At 42.7% G+C, this 27,352-nt stretch overlaps 4 non-coding genes across 4 annotated transcripts; all 4 read right to left on the bottom strand.

The window, feature by feature from the left end:
* Positions 1–3,112: 3,112 nt before the first annotated feature.
* Positions 3,113–3,184, bottom strand: TRNAC-GCA (transfer RNA cysteine (anticodon GCA)). Its single transcript has one exon. It is a non-coding gene; the product is annotated as a tRNA-Cys (tRNA).
* A 7,960-nt stretch (positions 3,185–11,144) lies between these two features.
* TRNAC-GCA (transfer RNA cysteine (anticodon GCA)) lies at positions 11,145–11,216 on the bottom strand. Its single transcript has one exon. It is a non-coding gene; the product is annotated as a tRNA-Cys (tRNA).
* Positions 11,217–12,173: 957 nt separating this feature from the next.
* Positions 12,174–12,245, bottom strand: TRNAC-GCA (transfer RNA cysteine (anticodon GCA)). Its single transcript has one exon. It is a non-coding gene; the product is annotated as a tRNA-Cys (tRNA).
* A 4,175-nt stretch (positions 12,246–16,420) lies between these two features.
* Positions 16,421–16,492, bottom strand: TRNAC-GCA (transfer RNA cysteine (anticodon GCA)). Its single transcript has one exon. It is a non-coding gene; the product is annotated as a tRNA-Cys (tRNA).
* Positions 16,493–27,352: the final 10,860 nt, after the last annotated feature.

The following is a 27,352-nucleotide window of genomic DNA, read 5'->3' as shown; positions in this document are numbered from 1 at the left end:
ATCGAGCTCCATGTCCTAGGGCTCCCTGCTCAACCGGGAGCCTGCTTCTCCTCTGCTTCTCCCCACTGCTCCTGCTCTGTCTCTCTCTCAAAAAAAAAAAAGAAAAAGAAAAAGAAAAAAAGAATGTCCATGATACTTTGTCAACTGAAGAGATCGGTTACGAAACAGTGTGTCTGAATGAAATTATAGATGATCTCAGCTTTTTTGGGTGCTTTTATTTATCTTTCAAGTTTTCCATGTTGAGCATGTGACCTTTATAAAAAAAATAAAAAATAATAAAAAGATTACTTAAGAAAAATTATACTCTAGGAGAATTCCACTCCTGGGAGGTTATCCCTCAGGAACACCCATGTGAGTGCACAAAGATGCCCGTATGTGGAAACTTGCTGCAGCGTTTATCTTTTTTGTGTTAGCAATAAACTGGAAACCACCTAACTATCCACTGACAGGAAATAGGTTACAAACATGGTGCAGAGAATGGGGTATGATGCAACAGAAAAAGATAACATAGGTCCAGAGTACGATCATGGAAAGACTCTTAAACAGTATCATTAAAGGCAAAAAGCAAATTACGTGGCACGTGTATGATGTGAACTCATTTGGGCTTTCAAAAAGACACCATGTATGCATATGATTACATAATAAAAAAAAGATTATACACACATACAAAGGCATTAATGTATAAACATTAAATTTTTATATATATATAAATTTTTTTGAGAGAGAGACAGAGAGAGAAAGGTGAGGAGGGGCAGAAGGAGAGGGAATCCTAAGCTGACTCCGTGCTGAGTGCAGAGCCTGATTGATCGGGGACTGATCACCCCATCCAGAGGTCACAGCTTGAGCCAAAACCAAGTCAGATGCCCAACCGACTGCACCAACTGGGTACCCCTAAAATATATATTTAAATATAGGGGATCCTTGGGTGGCTCAGCGGTTTGGCGCCTGCCTTTGGCCCAGGGTGCGATCCTGGAGTCCCAGGATCGAGTCCCACATCAGGCTCCTGGCATGGAGCCTGCTTCTCCCTCCTCCTGTGTCTCTGCCTCTTTCTCTCTGTGTCTATCATAAATAAAAATAAATAAATAAATCTTTAATAAATAAATATAAATTTTTATATGTATTTATATGCTATAGACAACATATCTATAAAATACATATATCATCTCATCTCCTATGGGAGAAAATAAACCAAACAGCTACTGCCAACGAGGGGATTCTTTTATTTTCCAATTTACACATGTAATAACCCAAATGTTTACACATCCCAGCCTTCCAGGTAACTGAGTGGTTAAGAATAACTGAGAGAAAGTGCTATGAGTATTCTTTCCTTTCCTGCCTTCCCTGGACCTCAGCCAGCCCCAAACCCGAAGCCCCCCTAGTCTGTCCTTCCCCTCACATCTGCGGCAATGTTTGCAGACATTTGTCAATTCTGTGGGTTTTCCTGCCACCTGCCCTCCAGCACTGCGCTGTGGTTTCACACACCGGTGGTGCACTGAACACCCAGCTGGGATGCACGATGTCCTTGGTTGGTCTGAGCTCAAAGGGCCAGCCCATTGCCCTCCCCAGACCCCAGCATCACCTGGCCCCTCAGCCACACGCTGCCCTCTTCCACACCTGCCTACTCCACCCTGACCTCTCAGCCTGCCCAGAGGCCTCTCGGACTCAAGGCTCTGGTGCCAAGGGGGCACCAAGGGGGCTCCTGATGATGTGTAGACCATGAGGAGTCTGAAAATAATGAGAGGAATGCTCACCTCCTAGGTCCTCAGAGACTCAACAGAACCAAAGGGTGACAGACAGTTCCAAAGGTGAGAAAGGTTTTTATTTTTTTTTTATTTATTTTTTTTTTAATTTTTATTTATTTATGATAGTCACAGAGAGAGAGAGAGAGAGAGAGAGAGAGGCAGAGACACAGGCAGAGGGAGAAGCAGGCTCCATGCACCGGGAGCCCGATGTGGGATTCGATCCCGGGTCTCCAGGATCGCGCCCTGGGCCAAAGACAGGCGCCAAACCGCTGCGCCACCCAGGGATCCCGAGAAAGGTTTTTATATTCACAGTTGGAGCAAGATAGTCAAGGAAGGGATCGGCCCCAGCTCAGTGATGAAAATCCACACGGCCCCATAAAGTCAGGGGGCAGGGGTCCCTAGGGAATACTCCAGAAGAGTAAGAAAGAGAGGCAGCGCCTGCACAATCCCAGCGGGCCCCTCAGGGAGGAGGAGGAAATAAACCACCAAGAGAGGTCCAACATCAGAAGGTGTCGTGAGAGGGCAGGGACAGGAAAAGGACAAGCCACCCAGCTCTCGGCCAAAGTTCCCAGTGTTTATGAAACTGGAAAAATAAGCAAGCACTAATTAAGAAATTCAAGTCTCTCATTAACAAAAAGGAATTAGCTCCAAGGAAAGGGAAACTCCAAGGGCATCCCCGAAGATAAAAGGAGTTCTGTTTTCTCAGGTACTCATGTGCTGATAACAGAACTCAGAGGACAGAGGACAGAGACTCGTTGCCACCTGCTGGCTCTGGACCAGCATCCTGAGTTAGGCAGGGTCCCACTGTGGAGCCCTCAATGGCCACTTCTCTGTGGCACTTTCCTGACGCCCCGTGTAATAGAGATTGAGGCTTCCTTGCTGCCAAATACTTCATTATGAGAACTATCTAGAGTGTAGATCTGTTGTTGATCTAAGCCCGGAGGGTGGTAAAATGTATTTTAGGGAGTCAGGAGAAAGGTCATAAAGGTGTGAGGCGGGATAGAAATCAATGACTCTCGCTTCTGAATTCCACGCCGGATCTTGGAACTCCTTGAACTCTGAGTCTGTCTACAACACACTCAGCTGCTTGTCCTCCAAACCATGCAAAGTCATTATGCTCCCTAGTTCTGAGATGAGTGATGGAATTCACTGGTCCCTTATGCAGAAGTTTACTTGTGGAGCTTGAACAAGACATACAATGGTCTTGAACAGGGCCTCAGTGTGCACTTGAGCAGGTAGAGAGGGCCCCCTCCCTGAGCCCCAGATCTCAGTGCTTTGCTGGTTCCAGTGGGGGAAAGACAACTTTAGGTCAATGTCTAATAAGGAAGAAGTTTAAAAAAACACAGCATCCATTTAAATGAGGAATAAGTAGGGGGCACCCAGATTTGAACTGGGGACCTCTTGATCTGCAGTCAAATGCTCTACCCCTGAGCTATACCCCCTTCTGCTATGGTACGATTTAATTAATATTCTTCATCTGTGCAGCCACACCCAGCCTACCTGTAAAGTGATGAGTAACCACTTCAGGAAGGACCTCTCTCGGGAACTGCCAGGCCTGCTTCGGTGAAAACTCACCAACGTGCTGCATAGCAAGCAACAGGCTCCCTCCTCAAAAGCCCCTCAGCCTGTGGGGTTGGCAGCAGCCTGGAGCCCCTAGGGGTGGGCAGCAGCCTGGAGAAGCTTCGACACTGGCTGTTAGAATGCCTGCAGAGGCAAATGTCATGCCCATCATGGTGAGAACCTGAAACCCAGAAACTTGATGTGATTGAGTATCTATCCAAACCTACTGAATGAGGGCCTGACCCTCACCACCCTTACGACCTGACATTCAGTTCAGGGTACTTTCTACTAATCCACAAGTTGGGACACAAGATGATCCTCCCAACTTCCATTTCTCCCGCTAATTAGACAGAGAATGATCTACTTCAAGAAGTCATCAGAAGTAGATGGTTGAGTAGATTTAGGAATCCCCAAGAGCACGAACAGACCTGTGCTAACATAATTCGAGGACCAAGAAATGTTACTAGAGAAGAACCCCATTTGACCCAGAGGGGTTCTTATCTGTGGGCAATGCCCCCATCACATCTGAAAGATGAACTTATCTTTGATTAGCACCTTTTCATCTCCAGCCTTGCCAAGTCCCTGCTCCCCCTGCTGTCACAGGAGGTGGCAAACGTTCTCTTCTGCAAACCATCTCTCCCTACTATGGGCATTTCCCCCTCTTACCCACCAGCCTTTCCCTTGGAGCCCTGGCAATCTCCTCGGAAGCCAGTTCGAAGCTTCTCTTTTCCTCTCCTGGCCAGGAGGCTGCAGAAACTCTCATCTCTACGCTGATTTCTACCATGATGCTAAACCTCAGGATTTCTTGTTTCTGACAAAGAGGGTGGACTGCCAGGTCAAATGGAAAGGAGGCCTGCAAGAGCACAGAACTCCCCAGAGGGCAGAGATTGGGTGCCAGCAAGAGCCCCAGAAGTGAGCACCGATGTAGTAGGACACGTGGACATCTCTAGATTACGGTGGCCTGCAGTGTCAGTGGTACAGGGGTGGGGGGCCATTCCGGAGATGAAGCCTCAACCCCGACATGTGGTGGGCAATCAGAAAAGAAACAGGCTTGCCTAAAGACAGCACTTAGGAGGGGCTAAGCTCTTAAAGAGCAAGTGTACACCCTTCATCTGGTCTGAAAAGCTGCAGGCAGTTATTTTAATTCATGTTGGACTCAGGTGACTGGTGCCCCAGGCTCCTAGTCAAATGTAAATCCTCCCTGAAGAAATGCACCAGGAAACAAACTTCCTAGAACTCCCCTGGGTCAGGTTTTTAACAAATCTAAGTGTGAGAGAAGCAGGGTAGTATGGAGGCCCACAAGGTAGACTCAGAAGGCAGAGAGCCTGGATCCAAGACCTGCCCCAGCTGTGAGACCTCTCTCCGCTTTCTTCCCCTCTCTATGCCTCTGCCACATAAGCTGTAAAATGATAATACCATATAGTTGATGAACTGGTGTAGAGATTCGATCAGTTAATCCAGATAAAACACTTGAACCAGGACTGGCACACAGGAAGCTCTATGTCACTGTTTGCTGAACAAATTTAAAAATGCACAAGAAAACTAGCTAACATTCATGAGAGTCAACGGAAATAGTAAACATTGGAATGGACCTGCAAAAACTCCACCTATGCAATTATTTGAATAAATCAAGGAGTGTCTTAAAAGAGAGACATGGAATCCAGATTGCAGAGCAAAAGACTCAGACATGATCACGTATCTTTGAAAAATTAATCAGATAAGACGTTCTCGAAATGGAAGATGTAATTAATTTGTTTTTTTTACTTACTTTCTATTGAAGAATTTGTACACAAAGTACACAAATCTTAAATGTATAGCTCAATGAATGTTTACATATACACACACCCAAAACCATCACCCAAATCAAGACACAGAAAATTTAAGCACCTCCTAGGGTTCCCTAGCACCCCTTTCCAATTGCCCTCCTCTCCCCAAGGATAACCAGCATTCTATCACCATGGATTACTTTTGCCTGTTCTTGGATTTATTCTTTTGAGTCTGGCTTCTTTCATTCAACCTCATATTTCTAAGATTTATTCATGTTTGTCCACTCTAACACTAATGTGTTCTTTTTAATTCCTGTTTAGCATTCCATTGCATGACTATACCATGATTTATTTATCTATTCTACTGCTAATGGATACTGTTTCCAGTTGGGAGCTATTAAGAGAAATGCTGGTGTGAACTTTTTTTTTAATTTATTTATTCACGAGAGACCCAGAGAGAGGCAGAGACACAGGCAGTGGGAGAAGCAGGCTCCCCATGGGGAGAGCCTGATGCAGGGACCTAATCCCAAGACCCCGGGATCATGACCTGAGCCAAAGGCTCAAACACTGAGCCACCCAGGCATCCCTGGAATGAACATTCTTATATGTACATGTGCACTCTAAAGTCTATAGCTTGGAATATTTTTGTTGAATAAGAGAGGGTTCACATTTTCAACTCTGATGATAATGCCAGACCATTTTCTGAAGTAGTTATATCAAATTGCACTACCACCAGCAAAGTAGGAGAGATACTACTGCTCCACATCCTCACAATGCTCAGTACCATCAGCCTTCTCCATTTTAACTGTCCTGGTGAGGATATAGTGCTATCTCATTGTGGCTTAAATGGCATCTCCCCAAAGACTAAGGAAGTTTGAGTTTCTTCTTGAATCCCTATGGTCATTTGGGTCTCTCCTTTTGTGAAGGGCCTGTTCAAATCTCTTGTTCATTTTTCTGTTGGGTTGTCTGTATTTTTCTTATTCTTTTGCCCAAGTTCTTAATATGTTTTGGATATGAACCCATCAGTTATACATATATCATGTATTTACAAGGAAGTTTGGAGGGACCATGTAAGAGTGGACGTTTTGGTAAAGGAAATGATCTTGGTTGGAAGACAGTAGAGTGAAGAGCTTTACCATTCATTGGGTAGGAAGTTGGTGTACTGACATCTCTAACAGTTAAAATCTTGGATTTTTCCACTGACCCAGCTCAGTCCTGCTAAGCTTGCTCACTCTATTTGTGTAAGTTATATTGTCCTAGAAAATTTTCCATGCCATCTGAATATTCTATTTTATTGGCACAAAGTCATTCATAATATAATCCTATGATCTTTTTAAAATTGTAATGAAGTATTCTTTCGAATATTTCTTATATCAGTTATTAGTGTTTTCTCTTTTTCCTTGGTCTTGTCTGGGTTATCATTTTTATTATTTGTTTCAAAGAACAACTTTTGCCTCATTGGTCATACATATCTCTTGTATGTTTGTGTTCTATATAATCAATTTATAAAAACAAATGAAAAAATCTATTTATGCCTTCATTAATTCATCTTTATTACTTGCTTCTTTGTTTTTCCTTTGGCTTTACTCTATAATCCTTTTCATTTTTAAATTAAAAAAAAAATGTAGAAGGGGCTGGTGGGTGCAGAGAGAGAGAATCCCAAGCAGACTCCATGCCCACCAGCACATAAGTCGGGCATGGAGCTGGATCTCATGACCCTGAAATCATGACCGGAGCCAAAATCAGGATCAGTCACTCCACTAACTGAGCCACCCAAGCATGCCCACTGTCCCTTTTATATCTTTTCTGGGATAGTTGCAGAGTTAGTTAACTTTCACCTTATCTCTTCGTAATACTGTGAATGCAGGAAGGCTTTAAATTGCCCTCTGCACACTGCCCTGGTGGCAACTGACAAGTTTCAGTATCTGATACTTTCACTATCGTGTAGTTCAAATATTTTCTGATTTCCAACTCAACTGCAATTTTTTTGCCTTTTTTGACCCCTGGATTATTTAGAAGTATAGTTTCTAATTTCCAAGAAGATGGGGGTTTTCCAATGATTTGTTAGGTTTTCTCATTATTTGTTGTTACTTGAATTTTAACTTAATTTTATTTCAGTCAGAATACATATTCATTTGATTGAATTGCTTTGGAATTTGTTAAGACTCGCTTTATGTTCAGAATATGAATAATTTGTGTGAATGTTCCATGAATGACTGGGGGGCGGGGGAGTGTAAGTTCTGTAATTGCTGAGTGTAGGTTCTTTATGTGTTAATTAGGCCCTGTTTGTCAATCATGTTGTTCAGATCTTTTATATCTTTCTGATATATCTCTGCTTGTCCTTTCAATTCACAAAAGAGGGCTTTAAAGATCTCTTGCACAGTTGGAAGTTTTCCCGTTTCTCCTTTTTTAATCTGTTAATTTCTGCTTAATATGTTTTGAGGCTTTGTTATTAGGTGCATCAAATTTAGAATTGTGGTACTCAACTGGTAAATTGGATTTTTTATCAATACAAAATTATGGTCTTTATCCCTGGTAATGATTTTTGCCTCAAAAACAATTTTGTCTGGTATTAATACAGTTACATGATATATAGTTGCCATAGTTACATCTCTTTCTGTCCTTTTATTTTTAATATTTTTACATCCTTCTGTTTTCTACCTATCTCTCAGGAACGACCTATGGTGGTTGTTGTTGTTTTTTGATCCAGTTATATTCTTTGTCTTTTTACTGTGCCATTTTATACATTTATATTTAATGTTAACACTGGTAATATTTTGGCCACCTTCTTTGTCCTGAAACTTCTAAGTTCTTTTACGCTCCTTCACTGTCTTCTTTTGGTAACTATAGGAAGAGACCCCAGGGGTTGAGAGATGAGATCCCTGCACCCTGGAATGGAACTGGTAGAAATCCATGAAGAGTCCAGGGAGCTAACAGATTTCTCTTAGGATAGGATCACACAAAAGATGGTTAGTGTGGGTCTAACAGATCCTGGACCCAGAGTGTATACAAGGGAACCAGCAACTTGTCTGCTATTAAGAGTGACCTAGATTCCTTGGGCTGGCATTTGCCTAGAATAAAAAAAAAAACTGGGAGATCGGGAATAAAATCATTAGCTCTTTTCCTGTGCTGACCTGGGTGGGGACAAGAGTCTCTAGGGAACAGCAGTTTTCTCAGTGTCCACAAAAGGTGGACTCATGGAGGAGCAAAACCCGATCCCAGCTCCAATAAAGCTACATCCCTCTCCACAGCAGATTCTCTGACTCCTTTGGATCACAGGCTCATCAAGGACATGCCTCTCCCCCATCTGTCCCCTCACTCCAGCAGAGACCCTACCCCTGCTTAACAGACAGGACAGAAGCAGCCACACCTCAGAGACCCCTCTCTCCTTTCCCATTCTTCTCAAAGAAAACACGCCCCGCGTCCATTCCAAGTAAACGACTCCTTCTCTACCCTGGTGCCCACGACTGAAGCTGACTCCGTTCTTTCTCAGTCTTGCTCCTTCCCCCTTGCCAAAAGCCCACTCCGATCTCTAGCCTAAATTAGATTAGGTCTCCCACCTTCCCTGTAGCTATTCTGTATTTCTCTCTGGACAAAAGTCATCCTCATTATCCAACTCTGCTTTCTCACACTGCTCCTCATCCTGTACATCTCATCAGTCACCAGGTCCTGTATAATTGCTCCTGAAGGTTTCTCTGGAATTCCTTTGCTCCTCTGCATCTGCTTCCTTATTCCATCTGTGCCACTGGGCAAGATCTTTATTAGCTTCAGTTTCCTGGTCTTAATCAGGAATACGTTTCTTGTGACAAATATGGTTAACTTCAGATAAAACTGCCAGGCATGGTTCCAGCACACAGTAGGTGCTCAAAAAATAATACCAGTTAAGGAAGAGTCTTGGCAAATTCAGTCATGTAAACATTCTTGCTAATGTCTCCTAAGTGACATCATGAGATAAAGTGATGGTTCTTGCTGCTTCTTTGCAGCCTGCAGGACTCCCTGCGACCCACAGAACAAAGTCTGAATTCCAAAACCTCTCTTACAAACAGACTCTCCTCTGTTGAAGGTCTGCCTCTGACATAAGGTCACGGTCACACGCCCTCCACCCTGTCCCTTGCATAGTCATAGTGTACACACACACACACACACACACACACACACACACACATTTCCAACTTCCTCCAGACACACACACACACACACACACACATCCCTGCACGCATGGTCACACACATGTGTATCCACGATGACATACAGGTACTTACAAACATGCACCATACATACCTTTTTGATCCAGAAAGCACTCCAAAACCATGGCATCTTTGTTTCTTTGTATATGTGCTTTCCACAAACTGCCTGACATTCACCTTCCAGACTCAACTGACCCCACCATCTCTGCAGAGCCCTCATGGAGTCAGCCCGGACTGGCCAGGCTCCTTTCTAATATATATATTTTATGTTGCAAATCACTCTTCCCAAGAAGGAGAGCCTCTGAAAAGGGGAAGGGTCGAAGAAAATATCTGACTAGATTTTACTCACCTCCGGAACCCCAGGCCTGGCCTCTAGCTCAGCATTAAGTATTTGAGGAATTCAATTGAGAGGCCAGATTGCTCTCTGGGGTTTTGCCCTGCCCCGGGGAGTGTGACTGATGGGGGAGGGGAGGCTGCAGGACTGCTACCAGAGGCCTCCCAGGTGGCCTGGCAGGGGGGCGGGCAGGGATGACGGGGAGTACGTGCAGCAGAAAGACAAATAATGAATGCATTTTCAGTGGGCCGGCTGCCTGCTGTCTACGGGCCAACCCTACTGATTCAGGATGGCACAATCACAAGTGTGGCTTCAACACAGGAAAGACACTTGTTGGGAAGATACGTTCATTCCTCTGTGGGGTGACAGGCTACATAACAGCTTAGATCTAGTACACCACAGTGGGTGAAGAGGTCTCTGCTCACATCTCCATGCCCACTACTCACTCTCAATTCTATTCATTGAACTATTGGTAAATGTCAAGATCCCTCTCCCTCCGTAAGAGGGTGAATGGTTGAGATCAGGAACTTTCTGGACCGAGGCAAGGTTCCAACTCTAAGTCCTTATATGACTCAGGAGCCCATGGGCTTCTTCAGCACCAACCAGGTGACTTTTCTTCCAATTTCACGGCTCTCTTAGGTGGGCAGGGGATCTGTTTGAGACATCAGCCTTTATTCCCACAAGCTAATAAACTCAGAAGGCCTGAGGAAGGTAGCATCTCTCTCTCTCTCTCTCTCTCTCTCTCTCTCTCTCTCTATATATATATATATATATATATATATATATATATATATATAATAAATTGGGCTTTGTAGGAACAGTTCCTTAGAGACTAGAAAGAAATTTAAGTAGCGTAAGAAGCCCCAAGAACTCCCTCTTACTCAGGAATCAGCTTATACAGATCATAGCATCTCTGTCACAGGGAACAGAGACAAGCACCACCCTTGCCACTGGTGGCCTAGTTTTATGAACTTCTCCAGAGGACATTGGTCCTAAGGTTTCATATCCACTGGAAAGAATAATTCACTAAGACCAAAATCGTTGCCTTTAGCAGACAGTCTCCAAAATAGTTCGATAATGAAAGGATTCACACAGCCACCATCTGTTCACTTACCTGAGGGCCACTTGCAGCTAATAATAACTGACATCTGTGTACTAGGTGCTGTTCTAAATGCTTTAAATTCTCTCACACACACACACACACACACACACACACAAACCCTATGAGGTGGTACTATCATTATCCTCTATTTTATAGATGCAAGGGAGATTGAGCTACTTATTTAGGGTGACACTCTCTACCTCACCCCAGGGACCCTTAGAATCAAATCAGACATCCCCACAAGAACTTCTGATGTCTACCTGTTGCTGCTAAATGTATGCAAGTTGTCTTCACAACTCCAAAGCATGGCAAAGTTCTTGGCACCTACCAATAGTTGATGTTCAGCGAGTCAATGAGTGTAGCTGGATGGTCTATGCACCATCTCCTGGTACCTTCCTTCTTAATCTGGAGCCATCCTAGGGAGGCAGGGGGAAGGACTATCCAAACTAAATAAGGGGGTACCTGGATCTGAACCAGGGACTTCTTGATCTGCAGTCAAATGCTCTACCCCTGAGCTATACCCCCAGGCTGCAGATACTACATAATTTATACCTTTCATCTGTTTGGTAACACTTAGCTCTGCAAAATGAAGTCATGGCCCCCTTCCAGGACTGACTTTCTGGAAGTTGCCAGACCTGGTTCATGGTAAGATATCCTCCCTCAGCTTGCAGCTTTCCAGGCCTTAGTCCCTGGTAGGGTCATTAGCAAGGAAAAGAGAGAAGCCACTTGAAGAATCCCCCAACCCACTTCCCTTGCCATTTTGGTTTAGCCCAAGACCCACCCAACTATCTCCAAAACTACCCACCCATCAGACCTCCCAGTCCTTGTCTTTCTCCTTTCAATGAAAACAGAAATGAACTCTAATTCAGACAGTATTGCAGAGCTCCAATAGTTGGGGTTTAGAGGAGCAATACTGCAGAGTTCCCATCTCCCTTGTTAGAATAGCTAAGCCAGGCTGTAGACCCAGAAGGTTGAAGCAAGTGTGTAAGTGAGCTCTGGTGTGGGAAAAGTCCCCAGAGGGAAATGTCTAGCCTACATTAAGAGAACCTGTATGCTATGATTTGTCTCTGTAGGTCTTACCATGACCCCACTGTGCTAAACTTTTTGGTGGGAAGGAGGGGTGAGGGTAATAATTTAAGGTTACCATTTACTGTCCTATTCTGGGAAGTTTGTTGTATCTATGCTGGTCTACTCTGGGAAAAGCCCAGCAGAATTTCCAGCATGAGTCCCTGCCTTCTCTTTAAAGACCCAATAGAGTTAAAGAAATGAGATATAGAGAGAGAGGGGGAAAAGGCTAGATGCCAAGAGGAGGAGGGATACCCAGCGCATTAGTATAGGCGATCATGCAAGGGGCAATCCATCCAGATTGCTGTTGTGCAAGGGCCAAACTGTAGCTTCTGATTTCAGGAGGGACCATAATTAGCATGGATGAAAGGACATTGGAATATGGGCAACAGCTGTGAATAGGAAAAACAACTTGGCAGGGGGCACCTGGATTTGAACCAGGGACCTCTTGATCTGCAGTCAAATGCTCTACCCCTGAGCTATTCCCCCTTCTTGGTAGGAGTGTCTAATAAGCACCCTTTATTTTCATAGTCACACCCAGAACTCCTACAACACATTGTTTCTATTTGTCTCTAGAGAGCTGATAAAATGAGCAATTTATTCCTCCACAAACTCAGCCCAGAGAGGTCCTTGTCCAGTTCCTGGAGTCCCCAGCCTTACCCCTCCACATGTCTGCATCTCCCCCCTTTTCTTCAGTTTGTGGTCATAGCAGCAGCCAGAAGAAGCACTGACTACTGCAAGGCCTCTTAGGATTTACTTGTCTGCTTTTCTCTAGTTCTACACCACAAAACAGCAACTTGAAGAGATCCTGCCTAAACTCTTTGGGAACACATGCAGTACTTACATCTGAAGATGTCTCTCTAGGGTGTGGGTCCATTCATCAAACCTGGCAGCTGGGGAGGTTAGTGAAATTTCCAGTCCCTGATCTGGATCGAGGAGTTGTTCTAGAAGTATCTCAGAGACATGGAGACATGAGGATTACACAGGGCCTCTGGATTCCAGCCAGGGAACTCTTGAGTTACAGTGAATATCTCCACCCTGAGCTACACCGCCACCCACAGAACATAGATATTTTTAATATTATATTTTTTGTTTTTATTGAAATACCTTGTGCAATTATTTTTAAAAGTCAGATACTGTTTTTAAAGCTTATCACAAAAAAATCAATCCTTTCTCCTTCCTGCCACTCAGAGGCAACCACCTTCTACCATTTTGCCTGTTTCTTCTAGTCCATTTGCTGCCATGATTTCAAATAATATAAATATCTCATAATATGTAATATCTAACTTAATCAGGTTTAGAAATCAACTGTCTTACTTTTATGATGAAGATTATAACTTATGTGCCTTCTTCCCTTCTCAGTTTTCTATTGCAACTGTATCTTGACTTTTGGTTAAGTAATTTTCTATGTTTAGTATTTTCATTGTTATTAGTTAGTAATGTTCATAGTGCTAAATGGAACTAAGAATTCTGGTAAAACTTTCTGTTTTTCCTGAAGTTCATGATAATTTCATGTTTCAACTGCTTAGTTTTCTTTGAATACCTAAGATTTTCCACAACCAGAAGAGCCAAAATGAACCCCGAGGAAGCAATTCTAGCTTCTCCATCCCCACTCCCTCCTGGCCTATGCAGAGGTCAGGGTTGAGGAGGGCCTGCTGAAGGCAAGGCCTGGGGACTAGGTGGGGAGAGTGACTGGCAAGGAGTCTGCCTAGCAATGGAGCAGGCCTGCTGGTGAGCTGGAAGGCACACTGAGAACAAAGGACAAGCAACAAGACCCTGGGTCTTAGCTTCCAGGGGAAGAAAGGTGGCTGGGCCAGACCAGGGGCCTGATGTGGTAGCTGAGGGAAGACCAAGAGGTCTGCTTCAATTCCAAGTGCCCCTCATGTAGTCTTGTTTAACATCCACACAGACAGTTCTGAACCTCTCATTACTTTGCACCTGCTAGATCCTGAATTTGTAAAGCCTACAAATAAATGCCACACAAGTTGGAACTTTGACAAAGCCCACTTCGGCCTCAGATGGATGAGCAAATCATGCCAAACTCCCACCTTTTCCCTTGGCCCCACTCAAGGGCCCTCATCGCAAGCCATCTCTTACCATAAAGTCCTGACGAGTGCAGCTTCCCGGAAACTCCTGGCTTACCTCAAAAAGAGTTGTTTATCCTTTTGGCCCTGAGAATATAATGTTGATTAGTACCACTGGGTGCTCCCCTGGAGGAGAAAGGGTAGAGCGGTCTGGGGTGCAATGCAGTGTCCTTCCCACCAGAGCAGAGTGACCTGACCTCAGTGAGAGATGAAAACTGATGCAGTGAGCAAAGGGGTAAAAGAAAACTCTGGAGGGCTGAGAAAAGATAGAGGGTTTCAGTGGACTAAAACCAAATGCTGAGCCTTGAATATAAAGCCCTTCGACCTCTGGCTCTGCTCCCCTTGGAGCTCCAACCCACTCCATCCACTCTTCGTCCCCAGGCACTTAGGACATCTCTGGAGGCACTTTATGTCCCACTTTGCTTATGCTCTTTCTCCTGCCCAGATTGCCCCTGCCTGCATCTCTGCAAGAGCCAAAGAGGCTTCCTAGAGGAGGCACCGGCTTCCTTCCACACTGTTCAAAATATGCAAAGAAACTGCCTTACTCCTTACAACATAATGGTATTTGTTTCTTAGGCTAATATTTTATGTGAGTAAGCAGATTGTAGCTACAATGATACTATTATTGACTATTATTATTCCTTTGTTTTTGATGGGGAGAGGCAGTGTGGAACCTGCCAGGGATTATCAAGGACTGGCTTTAGATTTTTGTTTTTAGCTATTGTTGTGTTTGAATCTATGGAGAGGTCAAATAGAGCGAGAGGTCTCCTGATGTCCTGAATAAGAATTTCAAGTGGAATAAAACAGAGCAGTAAACTGACACATTGAAGTCTGATATAGCCTGCAGGAATCACTTGGCTAGAAGCACCCCCTGCCATATGCTCATGATGTGGGTATATGGACCTGAATTGTGAATGCCTTTAAGGGACAACTGGTCCACCATCTAGATGCTGGCACACAGTCTAAGTGAGCACTAATTAGAACAGAACCGAAACCACTACTTTCTGGTCTTTCCTCCAAAATTCCACCAGCCAGCATTGAAGAACTCCCTAACCTTGGTCATCTTCCTGAGAAAACATTACAACTTACTCACCCCAGTGGGCCCTACCTGTGTCTGCTTGCTGTTCAGATGGAAAGCAGATGCCCCACAGTGCACTCCCAGTGTCCCTGTTGAAGGCAGGCAACCGGGGTCGCCATGTGAATGCAGGGGGCAGAAAAGTATAGCCCCAGGGTGGCACAGGGCCTCCTGAGTGAAATGACTCAAAGCCTCTCATATATATAAGCCAGTTCCTGACAGTCAGCATTCTCCTTGAAGGGCTCCCTCGCCGCCCTCCCTTTAGACCCCCTGCTCTGTGCACTCCCTGCTGAGGCAGCTCAGAGCCTAGAAACTGGAGCCCCAGGGGTCTGCTGCATGCTCAGTAGGGATGAGGTGCTCAGTAGGGATGAGATGCTTAGTAGGGATGACACACTCAGTAGGAATGACGTGCCCAGTAGGGATGACATGCTCAGTAGGGATGAGTTGCTCAGCAGGGATGAGGTGTTCTGTAGGAATGACAAGCTCAGTAGGGATGAGGTGCAGGTGAGAGGACTTGAGTCTCCATCCCCACAATCCCCCACATAGGTGTTCATGGGTGGTGGAGGTGGGACCACAGGAAAGGTAATATCTGCAAAGCTCTAACAGTAAGTGTTAACAGGGGGGCTAGGCCAGTTCTGGAGAACTTCACTTGCAGGCCCAAGAAGCTGGAGAGGCTTTCTGGCAAAGATTAAAACCATCTGGGCTCCCTTCTCTCCTTTCAGGAAGACTCAACTCTGCAGGACCCAACAGCGAGAAGACAGTCATTCATAAGTCAAAACCTGAGAGGCGGTAGGAAGCATGTGGGTTTGCATGGGAGACCCTTGATCTGTAGGTAGACCCCCTGCCTCCACCTGTGCCCCCACCTGTTCTAGCTGGCTCCTAAGCAACTGGTCGCCCCATCAACACCCCCTGTTTATTTTTAGGCACCCCACGACACCAGCTCCACTGCAGACTGGATCCATTCCTGCTCACCTTGTCCTTTCCCGGCCCCAACCTCCTTCCACCCGACATCCCTGCAGCTCCTCCTCCCCTCAGCTCATGACCAAGACATCTAAAGCCACTGATGTTATCCTAGAAAGGCATTTAGAATGCTCCAGAACAGCGGTTGCTAAATGTGGCAGCCCAGGAGAATCATCTAGTGTTTCTGTGATGTGGGAGGATGAAAAGAAAGAAGAGTGTTATTGAGAAAGAGAGCTTCTTGAGCCCCAGCTCAGACCAGTAAACCAGTCCCTCTGGATTGGGGGCCTGGGGAATGTGTGTGTTTAATCACCTTCCCTGGTAATCCTCCTGTTCAGACATACCTTGGGTCCACATAGCATCTTAATATGGTCATGATTCCAACCACATTTTTGCTTCTGGGACTTTCCACTGCCTTAGTGCAGGAGATGACTTAGAGAGCTCCCTCTCTGTCTCCTGCAACTTTCACAAAGGACAGCATCCCTCAATCTGCCAAGTGCCAGCCTGAAGGTCTCATTTGGTGTGAGTACAAAAGCCAAACTCAGGCCAGGGAGCACCCAGATTTGAACTGGGGACCCCTTGATCTGCAGTCAGATACTCTACCCCTGAGCTATACCCCCTGGTTTACTAGTTGTCTAATAAATATCTTTTCACCTGTGTTGCAACACCTGCCTCCCTTGTGCACTGAAATTTCTATCAATTTTTAGAAAGCTCTGGAGATAAAGAAAGTTTCCCTTCAGGATATTAGCACCTTTTGGCCCTGTTCCTCCATATAGATCCCACCCCTTCCACCCCTCCCACTTCCACCTAACTCTGGCTCCCAGAAACTTCTTTGCTCACAATCTTGCAGTCTTGTTTTTCTTAGCACCGCTTTGAAGGCCCTACCTGAAAACTCATTGCTAAGAGCTGGGCCTCTTTGGCCTTCCTTGCTCTGTTCAGTGAGTCCACCTACTTACAACTTGCCCTCTGCACCCTACTGTCCCACCACGGGATGGATGTGGGGGCTTCGTTCCTCATCTCTCTGCTCTGTCCTCTCACCACAGCTACCTCCTGGTTTTTGGCAGGGTCCTGACTGAATATAGACAAATGGCTGGAATTATTTAGCTAGAGTGGTACAATCCTCAGCCTGGGGCCCAGGAAGCCACCCCAGCTGTCCTAAGGAGGCTCACACCAGAAGGTCCGCACAGTTGGAGCAGCAGGGATGGTGCTGGAGAACCAGGACCAGAGATGCCTCTGCTGGATGAACCCCTGCCCTGAGGCACAGCACTGCTGCCCTAGGTGGTGAACCTCCTACTGGCCGGCATATGTCAAGATCAAGGCCATTGATCACAGAAGTGTAGAGAAAAGACACTCACCCAAAAGGGGCCCAAGGGGCAGTGAGAGTGCGTATTATGTCTGCGTCAAGGAAACCAATGCTCAGAGTGCACAGACTTACAAAGGGAAACCCGGGGAAGGGGAGTAACCCCCCATCATTCCTTCAATCTAGTTTAGTGACTTACGTTCACGACCCAGGTAGAAAGTCCTCCTTGTCGAAAAAATAAAAAGCAATGTCCCTGCATCTTTCTACAGGACCCACCACAACATTAATCATAAAAGTTAGTGTGCGATAAATTTGTTGGATGGAAGCAAAGATAGCAAACTTCACAAAGGCTTCTAAGTATGCAGTAAATCCAGATTATCTGAGGCGCCACCAGCCACATAAACACCATTGGTGTTTTGGTGTCTGTTCCTTTAAACTCAACACCTCCATGCCACCCCCCCCACCCCTACCCTCCACCCCTAGTTGGGGCTCTCCTCTTTGTTGCCAGAGAGGAGCCAGTTCACCACAGAATGCCCCTTACCAGCTGATCTCCCTTGCTGGTCTTCTGGCTCTTTTAGTGATGTTCCCCCTTCTTACTGAAAAGCGAAAAGGCAGAGAAGGAAGTGGGGAAATCCTCATACTAAAATTCCTCTTGTTAAAAAAAGATTCTCAAAATCCATTAGGAGTTCGTTAAAAAAAAAAAAAAAACAGCACCACGAATCACGATTTGCAGTGGGGCAGCATTGGAAGCCTTCTCTCGAGAACTCGGAAACAAGGCAAGGATTGTACCTAAAACCAGAGATGGTGTATTAGGGCAAAAGAGGGGGGATGGGAATGGAATAGAAGACACAAAACACCCATTATTCACGGATACTATACTTATCTCAATAGAAAATAACCTACAAAGTATTTGAATTACCGAGTTTAATAAATGTCAAGACAAACCATGAAATTATCAACATCAAATCTACTTCTATACACCAGTAATGAAGAATTAGAAATAAAATATTTGAAAAGATAGCATTTAAAATAGTAACAAAAATACGGGGTCCTAGGAATAAATATAAGTTGTACAAAACCTTTTTAAAAATTTTTTTAAAAAAATAAAAAAAATAAAAAAAAATTAAAGATAGATTTATTTATTTATTTATTTATTTATTTATTTATTTATTTATTCATAAGAGACACACAGAAAGAGGCAGAGACATAGGCAGAGGGAGAAGAGGCTCCCTGCAGGGACTCGATCCCAGGACCCCTGGATCACAACGTGAGCCAAAGGCAGATGCTCAACAACTGAGCCACCAAGGTGCCCCCAAACCATTTTTTTTAAAGATTTTATTTATTCATTTGAGAAAATGAGAGAGATCATGTGAGCACAGGAGCAGAGGGGAGGGGCAGAAAGAAGCAAACCAGGATCCCAAAACTATTACCTAAGGCAAGGGCAGACTCCCAACCAACTGAGCCACCCAGGTGCCCCCAAAACCTTTGTTTAGACAATTTTAAAGTTTCCTTGAAAGACATTAAAGGAAAACTAAATGAATGAAGAAATATGCTATATTTTGGATAGGACAAAACAATGATTTTGTAAAGATGTTAATGCTTCCCAAATTCATCTATAGATTCAGTGCAATTCCAATCAAAATCCCAATCATGATTCTCATCACCCTTGACACGCTAGTCCTAAAGGTTTTGTCGGAAGAGAAAGAGCTGGGGAAAGCTAGGGTTTTCCAAAAGAAAATGAGGTAGACAAGGAAACTAGCCCTATCAGCTGTGGAAACTTATAAAGCTGTGAGACAGGGTAGTACTGGCCTGAGGACAGACAGACAAGGCTATTAAAGCCAGAGGAAGATTCTAGAAATGGACCCATCCATAGAAAGAAACCTGCTATATGGGAGAGGTAGCATGGTAGGTAGAGCCATGGGGAAGGATGCACTTTCCAGTACATCTCCATACCCAAAATAAACTCCAGGTGGATCGCGGACTTCAATATAAAGACAAATCTTTTCAACTTTAGAAGAAACTATGAGAAAAAACCCTTTAAGGAATTTGAAGCAGAAAAAGAATGTCTTCATTAAGACACACACACACAAAAACCATAAAGAAGGGGCACTTGGGTGGCTCAGTGGTTGAGCCTCTGCTTTTGGCTCAGGATGTGATCCTGGGGTCCTGGGATCAAGTCCCACATTGGGCTCCCTGAATGGAGCCTGCTTCTCCCTCTGCCTGTGTCTCTGCCTCTCTCTGTGTCTCTCATGAATAAATAAATAAAATCTTTAGAAAAATGTAGAAAAGGATGGATGCAATCTAGTTCATGAAAGTGAAGAACTTCTGTGTGCTGAAATCCTCTGGAAAGAGAGTATAAAGGTGAGTCACATATCAGGAGAGATTTGCCAGTGAAGGTACAGTCAGAAATCAGAAGCGACACTGGGCATTTCCAAGGAGAGAATGTAAGGTGGGGAATTGGTCAGGTTGTGCTTAGGATGTGTGAGGAAAGAGAGCAGCAGAGCAATGCACACCTCTTACCCCAGAAAGTGGCGCTAACTCCTGGAGCTGAGAGGGAAAAGGGGAGGAGCTGTGGTTATCAGAATGGAGAAGCCTGCAGGAGGGGCTCTGGAGAGTGAGGGCTCAGACTGGCCAGGACAGGGTTCTGGTGCCTCAGTTTCCTTAAAGGGAATGCTCTGAAAGTCGTTGTGCTTAGGTGCTGGGATGTACAGACACAGGCACCAGCAGATCCCAGCTTTTCTTCCCAACCACCAGCTCCGTCTATCAGCAGTAGCACCCGTGCTGCCACCAGACACCTGCTTGAGGATGAGAACTGGTAGCTAAGCAGAAGTGGTAATTTCCTACCAAGTTTCACCAGCCCTTTCCTGGTCCCATTCTAGTGGCAGGGTGTGCTTGGCTGGTGCCCATCACGTAATTGTGCAAGGTCTTATTCCTATTATAATTACCATATTCAATAACACTTACTGTGATTCCACTGCGCTGATTGAATACTGACTGGTACATTCCATTGGGTTTATTTTTTAAACTTTTTTCATTTAGGTATGAAACATACAAAAATGCACAAATTGTAAGTGTTCATCTTTATGAATTACAAAAAAAATTATAATAAGCCTGTGCAACCCTACATCCAGATCAATAAATAGAACATTATTCAGAAGAGGATGAAAATGAGATGTGGAGGGGTGGAATAGGGAGTGGCTCTTCCCTGAGTATACATTTTCCTATTGCCTAGACTTTTAAATCACTTTAATATTTTACACTTCAAAAAAAAGAAAGACCTGCAATAAGTATGAGGAGATAAATCTAAAAATAAATATAAGCAAAATCCAAAAACCTAATGGTGGGACACCTGGGTGGCTCAGCTGTTGAGTCTGCCTTTGGCTCAGGGCATGATCCCAGAGTCCTGGGATCGAGTGCCATATCGGGCTCCTTGCATGGAGCCTGCTGTTCCTGTCTCTGCCTCTCTCTCTGCCTCTCTCTGTGTCTCTCATGAATAAGTAAATAAAATATTTAAAAAAAAAAAACTTAATGGTATATCTTATGGATAACATGACCACGAAGAAGAAAACATTCTTAGTGCTATATATTCTAAGGGGAAAAAAAGAGATATTGAACTACAATGAGACATTGAACTTCACTTGGTAAGTTGTTTTGGTATAACTTACAAAATCTATTTTTTTTAAAGATATTATTCATTTATTCATGAGAGACATACACAGAGAGAGAGAGGCAGAGACACAGGCAGAGGGAGAAGCAGGCTCCATGCAGGGAGCCAGACATGGGACTCAATCCCGGGTCTCCAGATGAAGGCGGTGCAAAACCTCTGAGCCACTGGGGCTGCCCACAAAATCTATTTTTAAGCAAATGAATAAATATATTGATATTTTGGGGAACCAGGGCCCTAACTGTGGGAGACAGGGAATATTAATGCAGAGCGGAGGAAGGCAAGGAACTGGAATTCTCCCCTAGAGAGGGACTGGAATTGTCAGCAGCAGTGTGAACATACACACGAATGTGTACACACATGCACACGCAGTTCCTGACTCTGCCCTCTGAAAGGGGCTAGAAACAACGTCTCTGTGGCAATGAGCACTCCTAATGCTCACATTGTGGTTACTAAATACCATTAAAAGGAACCAGGAACTCTTAGAGAAATGGCTGAATGCAGGGCCTGGCAAAAAAAAAACTAAAAGGTAAACAACCTAACATCTTGTGCCAGAAGAAGAGAGAGAGCTCCAAAATTGGTGACTACTATGTCAACAGAACACAGGGCTCACTTGAAGATGCCTGGCACTGCTCAATTTGGGACCATTTGAGCATATAGGACAAACAAAAATAGGAATGTAGCTCATTAAATTAAAGAATCCATGAATTCCGTTTTATTACAGGTTTTGTTTTCTTATTTTAGGTGGAGAAAGGAAAGCTGTTCTTTATCCAAAACAAAGTCAACAGAGGGCGGGGAGTGGGGGTGAATGGGTGACAGGCATGAGGGGGGCACTTGACGGGATGAGCACTGGGTGTTATTCTGTATGTTAGTAAATTGAACACCAATAAAAAATTAATTTATTAAAAAAAACAAACAAAGTCAAATAATAAATGTAAAAGGACCAATAGAAATCTCAAATCACCATTTTCTAACCATCAGTGTGGTAATTGATTTTGGTCAGAAACATTCATGGATGCTAAATTTGCAAGATGAAAATTGTTGGGAAACAGGATTATAGAAAGATCCATCAAACATCATTTTAACTGAATAATCAAATTCAACCTCATCAGTTGTGGAGCCAAGTGACATCATTGCCTCTTGATGTAGTGCATAGACATAGGATAAACATATATAACATATATACATAACACATGAACATAAATATAACATAAAACCTGAGAAGGACTTAGTGTCACCTATGTAGCCATTTTGCGGAAATATCGGACATTAAATAATGAGGAAACAATCAGACAAATCCTTCTCTCCAAAAGTAAACCACTATCCTGTTAACACATTTTTTGCCCTATTTGTGGACTTTCCATACCCACACCTCCAACGCTTCTTGGTGAGATCCAGCCAAGCTATCATATGTATGTTGACCACAGGGACAGTTCTGCCAAATAACTCAGCAGGGACTCTCCAAAGCTGTCAATTTCACAAAAGAAAATGGAAGACTGGAGAAGCATTCTGGATTAACGCAATCTAAAACCACGTGACGACCACATAAAGTGCTTGAGGCTTGACTGGACCCTGTGTTGGAAATAAAGGACAATTAACAATGACATTCTAGGGAGAACTGAGAAATATAGAATATGGTTGCATAATAAATGATTGGACCATATCATTGATAAGCCTCCTGAGTGTGCTGTGGTTGTATAGAATTCCTTTGTTCTTAGAAAATCAATGTTGAACTACTTAAGAGTGACAGGATGACTTCAACAAAGTTTCTAATGAATCAGAAAAAATTTCATACATACACACACACAGAGCACAAAGTTGGCAAAATGTTAACAACTGGTGACCCAGGAAGAGTATGAAGATTTTCATTGTACCATTTTTATAGCTTTTCTTTAGATTTGAGATTTTTCTAAATAAAAAGTTAGGAGAGTATGTTTAAAACTTCAGTTATAAAAAAAAAAAAAAAAAAAAAAAAACTTCAGTTATAAACGAAAAGAAGAAACGTCATTCCCAGCACCCCCAAAACCCACCCTTGTGTATCCTCACAGTTGTTAACATCCTCTCTCCAAAGTAACCACTATTCTAACTCCTGACCTCATCTGTGCCCTATTTTTGAACTTTACATATCTTTCTGCCTTTATTGTTTGTGACATCTAGTCACACTATTGTATGTAAGAAAGGTTTGTTTCCTTCCATTGCCGTATAGTATTCTGCTACAAGAATATTCATTATTTATCTAAACTATTGTTGAAGAAGATTTAGGTTGTTGCCAGCTTGGGGCTATTATAAATAAGCAGCTATGAAAATTCTTGTGCCTGTCTTTGATGAATTCATGTATGTACTTCTTTTAGAAGCACAATTGCTGAATCATAGGTATGCAACCATTCAGTTTCAGTAGTTAATAACAAAATTTTCTAAAGTGGTTGCATGTACCAATTTGTTGCCCATTTGGACAATGTCTTACGTGAAATGCCTGCTCCACTCCCATTTTTCTATAGGGTTGCCTGATTTTTTTTCTCACTGGTTTGTAGGCATTACTTTAAATTTGGACAGAAATCCTTTGTTGATTATATGCATTGCAAATATCTTCCCCTTGACCTTCAGCTGTCTTAAAGCTGTCCTTTGATGAACTGAATCCTTAACTATAATGGTCTATCAGTATTTCCCTTTATGTTTAGTATTTTCTGCTGTCTCATGAGCAAATCATTACATTTTCACCAGATCACAAAGATATTCTTTTAAGGTTTCTTCCAGAAACATATTGCTTATTGTTTACATTCAGAGCTACAGTCTACCAGGAATTGAGTTTGGTGTATGAGGTGAGAGTCTAGCCATTTCTCCACATGGTTATCCAACTAATCCAGCCTTGTTAGCTGGAAAAAACATTTTTTTCCCCTCACTATTCCGTGCACCACGATTGTCATAAATCAGGGCCCCATATATGTATAGGTGTATTTCTAGACTTTCTGTTTTGCTCCATTGATCTATATACTTACCCATCCCTGCTGCACTGATTATTATATATAGTATATCCGGCAGTACAGTCCACCCATTCTTGTTCTCCTTCATGAATGTATTGCTGTTGCTGGTCTTTGGCATGTTCATAAAAATTTTGGAATCAGTGTGTCAATATCCACAAAAAAATTATATGATTTTGGTTGAGATTATTCGAGTCTATAAAGACGGGAGAACTGTTATTGTTACTATACATATTATTATGTATTAATAATTACTACATTCTATTAACTTAGTATATCCCACTACATTCTATGAATTTAGTATATCTACTATTTTTAGGTCTTTAATTTATCCCAATGATGATTTATAGGTTTCTGCAGAGAGATATTGTACATCTTTGATTATTTTTATTTCTCAGTAGTTTTCTTGTATGTTATTGGAAATAGAAATGCTCAAAGTTGTTCTACCTTTTAAATTTCTATCATATGGAAATAGAATTGAGTTTTGTATTGTTATCTTGTAACTAGCAACCTGGCAAATTCACTTAATTCCAATGGTTTGTCTGAATATTCCTTTGGATTTTCTGCACACACAATACTATCAACTGTGACTAATGACAATCTTATTTCTCCCTTTCTTATTATTTGTGCTTATTATTCCTTTTTTTTTTCTCTCCTTACTGCTCTAGCCAGGACCTTGGACACATAGTTAAACAGAAGCGTTAACTCTGGATGTCGTTTCCTCTTTCCCAGGCTCAAAAGAAAACCTGCCAGTATCTCCTCATTAAACGTGATGCTTACTATGAAAGTCTTTTTTTTTTTCCTATGAAAGTCTTCTAACCCCCTTTATCAGATTAACAACATTGCCTTCCATGGAAGATTGAATACTGGCCCCCAAAGATATCAAGTCCTAATCCTTGAAACCTGTAAATGTTACCTTATATGGGGAAAAAAAAAAAGGATCTTGGCAGAGGTGATTAAGTTAAGGATCTTGAACTGGGATTATCCTAGATGATCTGGGTGGCCCTGTGTACTTATTGCAAGTGTTCTTCTAGAGAGAGGGAGAAGATTTGACACAGACAAAAAAATATTTATAGGACATGCAGGCCAAGATTGGAGGGATGCTGCCACAAATCGAGGAATGCTGGCAGCCACCAGAAGCTAGAAGAGGCAAAGAATGGATTCTCTCCTTGGAGCCTGCTGACACCTTCATTTCTGCCTCAGTGAAACTGATATTGGATTTCTGGCCTACAGAAGTGTAAAATAATAAGTGTGGGTTGTTTTAAGCCACCGAGTCTGTGGTTATTTGTTATAGCAGCCATAAGAAACTACATTGCCCATGAATAGTATGTCAAGTGTTTCTTAATCATGAAGACATGTTATGAGTTTTTCAAATGCTGTTTCTGCATCTTTAAAAGTCATTGTATGATCTCCTCCTTTATTCTATTAATGTGATGAATTTTATGGATCAATGTTAAATCAACCTTGACTTATTCCTGGAATAAACCTGATTGGTTGTGATGTTTTATCTTTTTATTCACATCTAGTTCATGAGAAAGATTGGATCACAATAGTCCATTCTTACCTTGTCAGGTTTAAATATCAATGTTACATTGGCCTCATAAAACATGTTGGGAAGTACCTCCTATTTTTCTAATTCTCTGGAAGACTGTATATGTGTTTAGTATTACTTCGTCCATTTGGACGAATTTGTCAGTGAAGCCATCTGAGCCTCAAGTTTTCCTTCTGGGAAGGTTTCTAGCTTGAGAGTCTATTTAATAGATGTGAAAATATTAGTTTTCTACTTCTTCTTGGTCAATTTTAATAAATTGTTTTTGAAGGAATTTGACATTTTCCTTGAAAATTACATCTAATTTTTCAGATGGCTTGGCCTCCAGTTGTTCATAATAGTGCTCTTATATCTCCCTGGTGTCTCCAGGACCTGAACTACTCTCTCACTTGTCATTCCTTTTTTTTTTTTTTTTTTTTAAAGTAGGCTCCAAGCCCAACGTGGGGCTTGAGCCTGACCCTGAGATCTACCGACTGAGCCAGCCAGGGGCCCATCATTTGTCAGCCTTCATATTATCCATATGCGTCTTCTTTCTTTTTCTCTTGATCACTCCAGCTAATGGCATATCGATTTTGTTATTCACTGACCAAATTTGGCTTTGCTGATCCTATCCATGAACACTTGTTTTCTGTTCTTATCTTTATGATTTCATTTCTTGTACATTGGAGAGGGGTTAATTTATTGTTCTTTTTCTAATTTCTTGAAATGGTTATTTATATTATTGATTTCTCAGCCTTTCTTCTTTTTCTAATACATTAATTTAAGGGTTTAAATTTCTATCTAAAAAAAATTCTATCTAAATGTGTTTGGAGCTGTAACATGCAAACTTTGCATATGTCCTATTTACATTATCATTCATTTCAAAGTATTTTCTCAGTTCTATGAGTCATTTAAAAGTGTGTTAATTTTCCATCCCCCATCCCATGCTTCAGACATTCTGATTTCTTTCTGGAATGTTCTTCCCCCCACCTTGTCTGCTTAACAAACTCCTGCTGACTCTTCACTGTTGGGTTCAAGTTGTGTGCTTTGAGAGGCCTTCCCTGCCTACCACCTCCCCCATCTGCCCCAGGCAAGACGTAGCACTCCTTCACTCCACTGGATCTTTTCTCCATATCCATCCTTCTCATTGTTGGTATGCACATCCACCTCTCACTGAACAGGGAGTTTCTTTTAGGTGGTGATGCATCTGTCATCACTGTGCTGAACGCTGAGCAGTTTTTCTTGAACAAACGAACTCACATGCTTGTTTTCCTAGGATAGTTTTAATTTCAGATATTCCCTTTTATCCACAGGAATCTATTAAATTGTTCCAGATTTTTCTATAGCTAGGGTCAATTTACATCTGCCAGACTATCTCTTAGTGTCAATAAGTGACATAAAAATCCTTTGTGATACTAAAAACCCTGGGGGGTTTGTTTAGAAAATATGATCACCTTGATTATATACTCTTCATGTCCAGTACCAGGCTGAGAACCTGCTACTAACTCAGTATGGACTGGTTGACTAATTTCTACTGAGTGGGTTTTGTCCCTAGCCAAGTTAGAAATAACTCGATGTCCCTATAAAATATTCCTAATTTCAGCTGACTAGCCTTTGATGTGACAGGTTCCCTTCCAACCCCCAAAAGCCATAAGGCTGTATTGTATTCATTATGAGGTCACCCAAAATTGATGACTCAAGGGTCAGCCTTATAAAACTTCAAAATCTCTCGTAAAAATGAATCAGAACCTAGTAATAAGTTTGTTTCTATTATAATTAATGTTTTTGCTGGGGTGGGCCATGTTTTGCACAGTATGTGTTCCTTAATGCACATGATGAGAAATCTAATTTGCTAACTATTTTCAAAAGCTGTGGGGGAACTTAGTTATGGGGAATTCATAACTTCAGTTACTGAATGTTTAAAATAAACCTGAAAACAAACTCTTGGGGCACCTGGATGGCTCAGTCAGTTAAACATATACCTTCAGCTCAGGTCATGATCCGAGGATC

Source organism: Vulpes vulpes, chromosome 7 (genome assembly GCF_048418805.1).
Source record: "Vulpes vulpes isolate BD-2025 chromosome 7, VulVul3, whole genome shotgun sequence".
Lineage (NCBI taxonomy): Eukaryota > Metazoa > Chordata > Mammalia > Carnivora > Canidae > Vulpes > Vulpes vulpes.
The sequence above is the reverse complement of the archived record's forward strand: the minus strand, read 5'-3'. Positions and strand labels throughout refer to the sequence as shown.